This window comes from Littorina saxatilis, linkage group LG8 (genome assembly GCF_037325665.1).
Source record: "Littorina saxatilis isolate snail1 linkage group LG8, US_GU_Lsax_2.0, whole genome shotgun sequence".
Classification (NCBI taxonomy): domain Eukaryota; kingdom Metazoa; phylum Mollusca; class Gastropoda; order Littorinimorpha; family Littorinidae; genus Littorina; species Littorina saxatilis.
In genome coordinates, this window is record NC_090252.1 from 16,507,284 (window position 1) to 16,519,393 (window position 12,110).

General features: G+C 40.9%; 1 protein-coding gene and 1 long non-coding RNA gene across 2 annotated transcripts in view; both read left to right on the plus strand.

Annotated features, from left to right (window-relative positions):
- The window catches only part of LOC138974534 (uncharacterized), a 96,328-nt gene that overhangs the window by 41,169 nt on the left and 43,049 nt on the right, over positions 1 to 12,110 (plus strand). The window lies entirely within an intron of this gene.
- On the plus strand, positions 1,531 to 10,300 carry LOC138972900 (uncharacterized). The gene is made up of 5 exons (XR_011457803.1): positions 1,531 to 2,131; positions 3,626 to 3,739; positions 5,231 to 5,336; positions 6,087 to 6,239; positions 7,197 to 10,300. It is a non-coding gene; the product is annotated as an uncharacterized lncRNA (long non-coding RNA).

Sequence of the window (12,110 nt, forward strand, 5' to 3'; positions counted from 1 at the left end):
AGCCTTCAAACAAAAACATAATAATAATAACAATAATAATAATACAAATTGCTAATAGATTTCAGTGGGTTGTGATGTGAGCAAAATTACTTCTGTGGTCCTCAGTCACTGGAAAAAAAACCACACAAAAACTGGACTAATAATACAACATAAATGCAACAAAGTTGAAAACATGATCAGTACTTACATCAGTGTATTGGATTGTAATGATATCCAATTCCATGTGCTGAATGAGGTACTTCTGATAGGTCCTCAAGACATCCAGTGGGGGGAATGAGGCGAGCCCCGACATCCTCATCTCATGAAGAGATTTCTCACTGATCTGGTGTTTCAGCCTGGTGTAAACTGCCAGATCAAGGACACTGAGCTCATATGCAGTCCTTTTCCTGCCAGTTTTCTGACAAGTTGCATACGAGTCAGTGTCAATTGGCTCTGCATTGGCAGGCTGCTTGACACATGAGGATGTCCCATCGCTAAATGTTATAGCGACGGCCACTTCTTTACAGTCAGGTGCAAATATATATATTAAGTCCCGAAAGCCCTGTTCGATGTCTTTCTTTCGGATGCCTCGGGCGGAAGGTTTCAGGTCCAGCAGCCTGTTCTTCATAGGACCGACACCCACAACCCGCTTGGTCGTTTGAGTGCCCCGGGAATGCTCACCCTTGGCATTGCGGATTAGCTGAATAGCTCTCAGGTCAGCCTCCTGAGAGCGTACTATAGCCTCCAGCCGTCGTATCTCCTGCTGCTGCTGCTGATCCCAAACATTGACTGCGTAAGCGTATGCGTAATTCATGGTAAAAAATCACAACCTTTTGGCGGAATGAAGTTGGCGGCAACGAGTGAATTTGTTTGCCTCAAAGCGAATGTCCGATACTGGTCGTTGTCGTAAAGAAATAGTCTCAGTAAATTTGCAAAAAATACACTATCCTCGTTTTCTAAGCCATTTTTCTCAAAGGTTTGGTAAACCGAGGCTTTTTTTGTTTTCAAACGCTAATGATTCCGTCAGAAACATCGAACACGCTTTAAAATGTTGCAATGTCAACAACATCATAATCCAAACGCAGGTAAAATACTCTCTAACTATACTGAATTTGTGTTTGTAGTGCTGTAGTACAAGTTCCTTCAGTTTTACACTACATTTTTAGCTTGAAGGGATTGTAGTATGTTATATTTTGCAATATGAATAATTGTACATATCAATATAATGAAAAAACAAGCAAATCGAGTCCAAACTTTTAGGTTTCCAACCTGGCAACTGAATAACAAGATGGCGTACATTTTGTCGTCTGCTTCCCCCTACCCTTCATAAATGTAGAAAAAGTCCCCGAGTTTCCCCCTTCTTCTTGCCTTGGCTGCAATGTTTACGCGGCTGGGATTTATCACCGCGCGGCTCGCTGACAAGATAAAATAAACAAGCTCCCCCACTGGAATTGGGAACTAGTGGCCATATGACTGACACACACACTGACACACACAACTTGACGAACGCACACACACACACACACAATACACACACACACATCCACACCGGCACACACACACACACACACACACGCACGCACACACACACACTGTGACACACACACGTAAACACACACACCGGCAATGACACTGACACACACACACGTACCGTACACACTGACGGGCACACTGCCGGGCACACACACACACACACACACACACACACACACACACACACACAAACACAAACACATACTGACATACTCGCAACTGACATAGCAGAGGGGGGTGGTAAGTCATTTGAACGTTTAATTTCTTTTGTCACAAATTTAACTACCCATCATTCCTTGTGTTTTTATTTTGAGATAGTTTTGTATTTTTAGTCACTGCAGCGAAGGGACATCACTCCCGCCACCTTATCTGTATCTTCTTCTGCTTGTTGCTGCAACACGTGTAGACCAGTCCAAATCGTCCAAATGTAGTGGTCATCTGCAGAGACGCCGCCGTGCCGTACAGCTTATCCTGGATGGGAGTCGGGATTCGCTTTTTTTGCACTGCCATTGATGCCAAGAACGGAGCAGCCAGGGTCATTTCAATTTTCATCCAGGAATGGCACAAGCGAGCCAAACCGGCCGATGGTCTTTCGACTCCATGGAGACAGCTGGTGAAGGTAATACTATTTTTATTCCTACATTCGTGTTGACGACAGAGTGCAACGTTTCTAAAATATGATCGGTGCTAACAGAGCAGCAGGAATATACGTGCCCTTGATGACTTGGTCACTTTCGGTTTCACGGTACCAGTAAAGTCGATCGAACCCCCCCCCCCCCCCCCTTCCTTTTAGGACCTAAACAAATCTGAAAAAATCAGGTCTTGAAAGGAAGAAGTCTTGAGATGAGAGTAAATATAGAGAGGTTGTGGACAGACAAATCTGAGAAAACAGGGTCTTAAAAGGGAGGGAGTCTTTAATCAGGGGATATTAAAAGTGTTGTTCCACTGTACTACCAAAAAGAGGGGATACTGTTTGATGTTACTGTAAAGACTTACAGTAACACTGTTCTCTCCGATTGCCAGTGTTTGTACTTTGAAACAGATTGTATGACCGGCACGGTTGGCCTTGTGGTAAGGCGCCCGCCCCGTGATCGGGAGGTCGTGGGTTCGAACCCCGGCCGGGTCATACCTAAGACTTTAAAATTGGCAATCTAGTGGCTGCTCCGCCTGGCGTCTGGCATTATGGGGTTAGTGCTAGGACTGGTTGGTCCGGTGTCAGAATAATGTGACTGGGTGAGACACGAAGCCTGTGCTGCGACTTCTGTCTTGTGTGTGGCGCACGTTAAATGTCAAAGCAGCACCGCCCTGATTGGCCCTTCGTGGTCGACTGGGCGTTAAGCAAACAAACAAACAGATTGTATCCTGAAATTTAGCACTCCATGTGTTAACATTTCCACTTCCAGGTCTGTAGTGTGCAAACGTGTTGTCACTGTTACAGCTGAAATGAACTAACAAGAATACTAGTCTGATGTACATAAAATATGGGAGAGGTTTGGGGTCGGGGGTGGATGGCAAGCATAACATTGATAAATGACTATAGTTTTGCAGTGGTTTGCTCTCTTGTACTATGAGTGTTAACAGCAATTGTTTATAATTTGTTACTCAACTTACTGTAAGGACTATTACTATTAGCTTTTCTCAGCAACTGCAAACAATTGTGACTTAATTGCAAGAGCGCTTCATTAAACATTGGGACACTTCTTTTGGTTTTTTTAATGGCTATAGTGTAGAAACTAGAAATGCTGAGATACATTAATGTAGTCATGAACAACAGCAACAACAAAAACAAGAACATGTTTTGAATTCTGATAGCTAATGAAACTGACAGCTTGATTAGAATTATGTAGTTTTTGCAATTGCTGACTGAGTTGCATCCTTTGGTTTTACCTTGCATTGATTATCACCTTTGCTGACAATTGACTCATTGAGTGCAGTATTGAGTAACGTATAGTTATTTTATTTCAAGTTAACTTCTGGCTCTGCATGGTGTTAATCCTACTCAAACTTAGTCAAAGTAAGGTATCATTATTTATGAATAATGTGAAGTTGAAGATACAAATTAATGAGAAAGTTTGTGTATTTTTCTGTACACTCTTGCTATTTACTGTTTCAGTGCTGAACCATTTGCTTGAATGCTTGATCAGATGATGACAGAGTGACACCTGGTGGTACCCAATAAAACTGCCTTTGCTGCTATAACTACAAGAAATTTCTACAATTCAGAACAGTAAGTGCATGAGGTTCCATTTTAAGCTGTCAAGAGTAAATCTCAGGAATAGATTAGAAGATTTAGTTATGTCACACATGTCTTGCTTTCTTGACTTTTCTCACACTCTCTTGTCAGACTCAGAGAGTGCATGATTGTACATTTTTTTTACAGTAATTTTTTATGTTCCTAATTGGAAAACAAATGTGTCATAATCTTAGTGTTTAGGATAACTATATGGCAGAGAGAATCATGGAAATGATTGGGCGATGGGGGTGTGTCGCTGATGTGCAAGAGGGTGGGTGGGTGTGGAGAGAGTAGTGATAATAATAATAATAATGCAAACTTTTATAGCGCTATTCTAGAAAAATGTCTACTCTTAGCGCTTTACAATACATACATCGACCAAGCATACTATACACGCACAGGCAAAGAAACCGACCAAACATAACCAACAAACTATACATGCACAGGCAAAGAAAGCGACCAAACATAAAATACACGCACAGGCAAGATAACGACCAAACATAAACAAACATACTATGACCAAACATAACCAACATACTATACGCGCGCAGGCAAAGAGAACAATCAGCACATGTAATAATTACTGACAACTAATAATGCAGGCATACAATGACAGTCCAATACACAGCCTAAGCACAAGAACCACAGTAGGCTTCCATATAAAAACGTGTCAACGGTACTATTTACACACACTCACACAGTGCTGACACAAAGCGCAGAAAATATATATACACGTTATTTTAGGCGCTAGGTAGGGGGTGAGGTGGGGCGGGATGGGGTGGGGGGGGGAATCACTTGCGCTGAAAGAGGTGTGTTTTGAGATTTGTCTTGAATGTAGTGAGAGAATCTGTGTGTCTGAGAGGCAGTGGTAATCTATTCCAGGTCACAGGGGCTTGATAGGCGAAGGACCTCTCGCCACATGTTTTTGTTTGCACTCATTGAGTGTTTTTGATGTTAGTCAACTACTAACTAAAAGATTACTGATTGCATACATTTAGTGTTTATTGATTTGGAGGGTGGGGGCAAGCAGTATTATTACATGTGTATGGGTATACTAGTTGTGCATGTTCCAAATGGGGGTGGAGGTTGGCATGGCAAGCAATAGCTCAGTCGGTATAGTGGCCTTGAAACCGGTTGTGGGGATTTATTTCTCAGAATTGACGTTGTGCAGACTCTGCTTGGTTTCTGAATAGCTTATTAAGCCTGTGACTGTGTGCATACATAAAGATCTCAAGTTCACAGTTTCAGGGCTTGGAATTAATGGAAACATCAACACACATGTAGGAAAAACTCAAAAAAAGGAGGGGGGGGGGAGTTTGGTCCCACGGTAGTGTTTGAATGAAAGCAATCTTACTTTTTAAGAGGATAATCTTGCAGGACTATGATTCTTACATTGGTAGTTGACTAGTGTAGTTGTGGTTTTGTACTAGTGAGGAATGTCATCTATGTCATGTGATTTCTTGCTTCTTCTTTTTGTGTGTGCAGCTAAAGATGTTGGACCTTGCCTACAGCCTAGTTTTGCATAGATCTCCAACACCGTGGCTTTACTCTGAGACACCACAGAAAACACAGCCTTTTCTGCTGCTGAAAGGTAAACATTAGGTTAAATTTGTGTTTGTTTTGATTTGTATGTTTTCCTTTTGTAGTCTATGGCAGGAGATTTGTGCAGGTGTACAAATGGTAGAGGTGTCAGAGGAAATGTCCACTTGTTACTTGTCTCTATATCAGTATATATGTATCACAAATACGCATCAAATGTACTGATAGAGACCACATGGACAATTTCAAGCACTTTTCTGCCAGGGGTAGGGTCAGCTATGTAAGAATCATGTCTTACTCTGTTCATGCAAAAATAAGGTTCTGCATTTGAATGAGTTTGAATCAGGCACCTGTGTTTTTGCTCTTGTTTGTGCCCTCTTGTGAACTGTTAACTTATGAACAACCACCCCAGCAAGCAACTCTTTACTGTTCTGAGCACAACAGAAGGGCGCATGGTCTGGGCATATGGATGGTAAACACATCTCATGCACAAGTACAGGCCTGAAAGTGGCAAGTATTTTCAATTACTCGCCATGGCGAGTAAAAATCATGTAAATGGTGAGTAGAAATGTTAATCTACTCGCCACATGCGAGTAAAGTTGATAAAACAAATGGTTGTTTTGACGAGTAAAGTTTCAGTAAATTATGAGAAGTACATGTACTAGCAGTGCTTCATTTTGTGGACTTTCAGTGCTGAAGTATGATTGTGTGGATTGATCATTTTGTATTCTGTTATTCAGATTGCCACTTGCTTTCTTTTACATATATTTACAAGATGGTGGCTGATTTGTGTGTGTTGCAGAACACAGGTCCATGAATAAAAGAACCCAGCTGGTATTCTTCATTCATGGAAAATGAAAGGAAATTTATCAGCCAGGATTCGCCACTCACTCTGCTAAGGGGGAACCCCGGTCAGCCCTACAGTGGATGAACAGCTTGGTCCTTGGAGGGAAAGGTAACTACTGCAGCACTTTAGAAGGGGTCTATGTCGACCAACAGTGGCTGTATTCCCTGTATGTTAATTTCCTGTACATATACAGGGAATATACTTCCGTTAGACGCCATGGAGTTACTTCAAGCTTACGAAAGTGAAAGTGATTCAATGGACGAGAGTACCAGCGAGGAAAACATAATACCAGGCTGTTGGGGGTGGGGGTGCAGATGTTTCTTTAACTAAATCCGTTTTGATAAACGGTCGAAGCATGTTTTGCTTGACTGGATGCCGCACGCGAATTCAGGATTTTAAATAGATTCTCCTATCTAACCGCAGTCACGCGCTTGGCGCAAGATTGTACGATATTATACTTCTTTACAGAAAATCCAACTGTATTCCCGGTACACAAGGAAAACACCTATGGCTATGGGGAATACACCTTCTTTTGGTCGACATAGACCCCTTCAACCTTACAATATGTGAATGTGTAGAATATTATGCTTTTGCTTAAAGCTTGTTACATATGACTAAGACAGAAATGTTAATCATTCCCTTGGTGCAAATCATAAAAAGAACAATAGCGATCTGATGTACTGTGGATCAATCGAGGAAAAGGTGTGTATGACCTAGAAGAAACTGGTTTTGAAAGTGCTGAGGATGGATGGAACATTGATGCAATATCATTTACTACATTGAACCTGGGTTTCAAACTGAAGTGCTTTTTTATGCTTCTTGTTATATATATATATGGTCTCGATTGACTCCTGTGTTCAAGAGACTGTAAACAACCATAAACAATCTTGTGTTGTTATGTGGTGGTGGTTTTGCTGTTGTCTAGCATCTACCCGTAATTGGCTTTATCAAATGCACCAGAAACGAGCATGAGTTTGTCGGATTAGTGAACTGTTTGAAAAACTTTAATGTATTTGTGGTTGACAGGTTGTTATTATTTCTATATTGTGTTCTTCTTTTTCTCAGGTGGGCTGTCTTCTGAAACATATGAATCGGGAGCGTCACATCTTTCTTCCTGAGACATCCCCTCTTGAAAATGGTGTGGCGTTTAGCTGAATGGAAACGTGGCAGTGTCCTGTTTTTCATAGCTTCGATGCGCGAAGTTGGGGATTTCAGCAGAGAATTTATTGATTGATTAATTCATTAGTTATTTAAGCTCACCTCACTCCTTAGTGTTATTTAGGGGGATGGGGGGGGGGGGGGGGTGGTGTTGGCCTGGATCTTGTTAGTGAACTTTCTTTCTGGCAACTCGCATCAGAAATTCCAGGTTTGCTTTCAAGGCAATAGACGGTTTTTGAAAATAATTCTGTTAGGATTATCAGCAGTCCGGAGGTGTAAAAATCCCTGTACTGCAGTCAGGTTTTTCAAAACATCTCGAGCACGCTCTACGCCTCTGACGGGCTGTATCCCACAATCGGGACAAACGACCAACTTGGATGTGTATGCCATGCGCACAATATGATACCCCTTGCCTTTAAAAATCAGCGGTCACGAGTTCATCAGAGTTCAGAATTTGTTGTGTAAAAGATAGCCGCTGTCAGCTAGCCATTCGTGGCTCAGGTGATTATATTTAATACAAATTTAAAAAAAGGTTTCTTATGTAGCGCACGCCGCACAGCATACACATCACAGTCAGTCGCTTGTCCTGATCGCAGGATAGTGTGAAACATGCTCCGGGAGACTGCCAATAATCCTTACATAGTTATTTTAAAGAAATTGTGTATTGGTACAGCATGTTATGCATGTACTAAGATAGCTATTTGTAAATATTTGGTAGATATTTATGGTGGTGTCCCGAATTGCTCCCTCCCAATTTGCCCCATCCCATATGGTCCCCAATTATTCTTGCATTTTGCTGTGAGTAACATAACGTGTGCAAAGGCATTTGTCTGAAGCGCATTTCCAAAAAGACCCCCCACGGGTTAGGGGGAAGAATTTACCCGATGCTCCCCAGCATGTCGTAAGAGGCGACTAACGGATTCTGTTTCTCCTTTTACCCTTGTTAAGTGTTTCTTATATAGTCAATGTTTGTACAGATTTTAGTCAAGCAGTATGGAAGAAATGTTAAGTCTTTTGTACTGGAAACTTGCATTCTCCCAGTAAGGTAGTATATTGTACTACGTTGCAAGCCCCTGGAGCATTTTTTTTATTAGTGCTTTTGTGAACAAGAAACAATTAACAAGTGGCTCTATCCCATCTCCCCCCCTTTCCCTGTCGCGATATAACCTTCGTTAAACACCAATTAAAGAAAGAATTTCCAAAAAGCATAGTTACCATTTGTTTTTTTAAATCTGAATCCGTGACTGTTGTTCTTGAATACTCTTTCGTTTAGGTTTCCAAAAATGCTGATATAAAGGGGAAGGATAGTTGAAACTGTAACCGTTTACATTTTGCTCCCAGATTTGCAGTTGTTGTTTTTACTAGGAGTTTGGACGGGCTCGGTGTTCTTGTGGATAAGACATCGGCCTCCTATTCAGAAGGTCATGAGTCAAAATCGCGGCCGCCTGGTAGGTTAAAGGTGGAGAATTTTCTGATCTCCAAGGTCATTGCTTATGTGCAGACCTGCTAGTGCCTTATCCTCCTTCGTGTGTACACGCAATCACAAGACCAAGTGCGCACGGAAAAGATCCTGTAACCCATGTCAGAGTTTGGTGGGTTATAGAAACACAAAAATACCCTGCATGCTTCCCCCGAAAGCGGCGTATGGCTGCCTGAATGGTGGGGTAAAAACGGTCATACACGTAAAAATCCACTCGTGCAAATTTGTGAGTGAACGTGGGAGTTTCAGCCCATGAGCGAAGAAGAAGAAGAACTATGAGTTTTACTCTTTTAAAAAAATTATTTTCAAATTCGAAGATTGCCACAACAGTAGTCTATCTCATCCGACTTGAACCCTTCAGACTCCCTGTACATGTACTTGCAGTTTAAACTCATATTTTGTCTGAGAATAGTTTTCAAATGCAAAGTCCTTCAGAAAAACTGCGAGATAAAAATCTGGAGTGCTAATATCGTGTTGGTGTATCGTGTCAGTGGCCGAGTGGTAACGCACTTGCGCTCGGAAGCGAGAGGTTGCGAGTTCGACCCTGGGTCAGGGCGTTAGCAATTTTCTGCCCCCTTTCCTAACCTAGGTGGTGGGTTCAAGTCTTTCGGATGAGACGAAAAACCGAGGTCCCTTCGTGTACACTACATTGGGGTGTGCACGTTAAAGATCCCACGATTGACAAAAGGGTCTTTCCTGGCAAAATTGTATAGGCATAGATAAATTTTCATAAAAATGTCCACCAAAATACCCGTGTGACTTGGAATAATAGGCCGTGAAAAGCAGGATATGCGCCGAAATGGCTGCGATCTGCTGGCCGATGTGAATGCGTGATGTATTGTGTAAAACAATATTACATCTCACACGGCATAAATAAATCCCTGTGCCTTGAATATGTGCGCGATATAAATTGCATAAAATAAAATTAAAATAAAATCCCCGAGCTTAGAACTGTACCCACAGAATACGCGCAATATAAGCCTCATATTGATTGGTATGTAAGAAATGTTAAAGTCCTTTGTACTGGAAACTTGCATTCTCCCAGTAAGGTAGTATATTGTACTACGTTGCAAGCCCCTGGAGCAATTTTTTGATTAGTGCTTTTGTGAACAAGAAACAATTAACAAGTGGCTCTATCCCATCCCCCATCCCCCCCCCCCCCCCCCCCCCCCCTCTTTCCCCGTCGCGATATAACCTTGAACGGTTGAAAACGACGTTAAACACCAAATATAGAAAGAAAGAATAATCTTTGAACAGCATTTGGTTGGAAAATGAAAGTCTTCACAAAGCTATCTTCTTCTATTTGTGTGGGTTAATAAATAGGATTTAACATAACAATGTGGTACTGGTATGGGTTTTGTAAAGTGATTACTCAACTTCTGTGAATTGTACCTTCGTGGTGATCATGCTACACACTGGGTAATTCAAGCACAGAAAATAATATTTCTTAATAATTTGGCCTTATAAATGTACTTCGTGACTGTATTTGTATATGGTGAAAAGGAGAAGATATAAAATTTGTGAAATAGGACTTCGTATTTGGTTTTGTCATAATGAATTTGTTGTTTCTGTGTGTGTGTGTGTGTGTGTGTGTGTGTGTGTGTGTGTGTGTGTGTGTGTGTGTGTGTGTGTGTGTGTGTGTGTGTGTGTGTGAGCATGCATGCGTGCTTATGTGTGAGTGCACAATTGTGTGTGTGTATTAATCCAGCAGAAACAGCTTCTCTTCCATACATTTGAATCATTTATATTGATACCACATGGAGACTATTCTGAACACACAAGCGTGGTTTTCTCTCTACAGTGCTTTTCCTAAAGTTAAATATTGAATTTTTGAATTTAAAAGTTTTTGGCACACCACTTTAAGATAATGCTCAAGGAAAATAAATAGTCTTCTTTTTTCATTAACGCTTTTTCTCACAGTGATGTGTCAATATCTCAGACGCAAATCCAGAGTCATGCACCGTTTTATGCTTGGGAAGCGCACTATACTCACTTTGGTAACGGTCACTGTTAGAAACATGCATACCAATCAATCAATTAAGCGAAAATGAATGATAAGATTCGATTATGTTCTTCTTTTTGTGCACAGGCGGTTATATACAAACGTGCATAGTGTCAAAAGAAATCACACACACACACACACACACACTGAAAGTATGAAGAAGCCCCTCCAACTTTTGGTTGAGTTTGACTGCATTACCTTGAGGAGACTGACGACACTTCACAATGGAAAAAATAATAACTTTTACATTTCAGTGATTTGTTTTAAGTACAAAAGTACAAGTGAAAGTAGAAATAAATTAATGTGACACTATCCCGTAATCACATATCAGGGTCAACTATAATCAGTCCATTGGTTTACAAAACTTTATTCAATTTGTTATCATGACAGAAACAATGCATTGTTTTTTTAAGATAACTCAAGCATAAATGCTTATTTTAAGTCATCCTGGTATGTACATAACAAAGTTTAGCATGATGGCGGACTAGATACATTTACTCATTTCAGACAACGAAAACAAACAGACAAACCTGATGCGCAAGCAATCAAAAAATGGAGGGGGTGGTAGTACAGAACTTGGTGGGGGTAAAAACAAGAAACAAAAAGTAATGGGGTACGAGAGAACAGAATTCAGCATAAGGGGGAAAAAAAAGGACGACGAAGACTTGGAGCGCCAGAAATGTTGGAAGAGTGGGTCACGTCACAATAATATTAAATGCACAGAAGACACACACGCAAAGTTAATACATTTTGTGATCGGCGAAAATGGCACTAAATTACATAACGATTGGGCCATAATCGATAAGTCGAAACAAGGACACAAAACACGAGAGAAATTACGAAGAACAATTGGTCAGGCAGCATTTGTCTCATGACAGTGTCAAATGAACATTATGAATAAAATGTAGAGGCTCATGTACGGAACATGCCTGGTTGTCTTAATAAATTCTTGTACAGTTATGAATATGGTCTGATTGACATTCCGGGAATATTGCGGGATGCCTTTCAATAATATTTCAATAAACTTATAATCAGTTATCAATTGACAATAATCGTACATCTCTACACAAGGGTCAATGCAACAAATAGTGCTCAGCAGTCTCCCTTGGGTAACCGCACTCACATTTGGGGCATTCCTTGAGTTGCCTGACAGAAAGGCCAATTCTAGCCCCAGTCCATGCCGGTTACATGTAATTAGCTATGCACACATTTGAGATCGATACCCAACCTTACTGAGCATCAGTTCTTTGCGTTATTTTAATTTTCTTGTTTTTCTTTAAAATAAAAAAGGGAATGGTTTTATTGATGTCATTTTCTTATGTCATTATCTAGTCAGCAT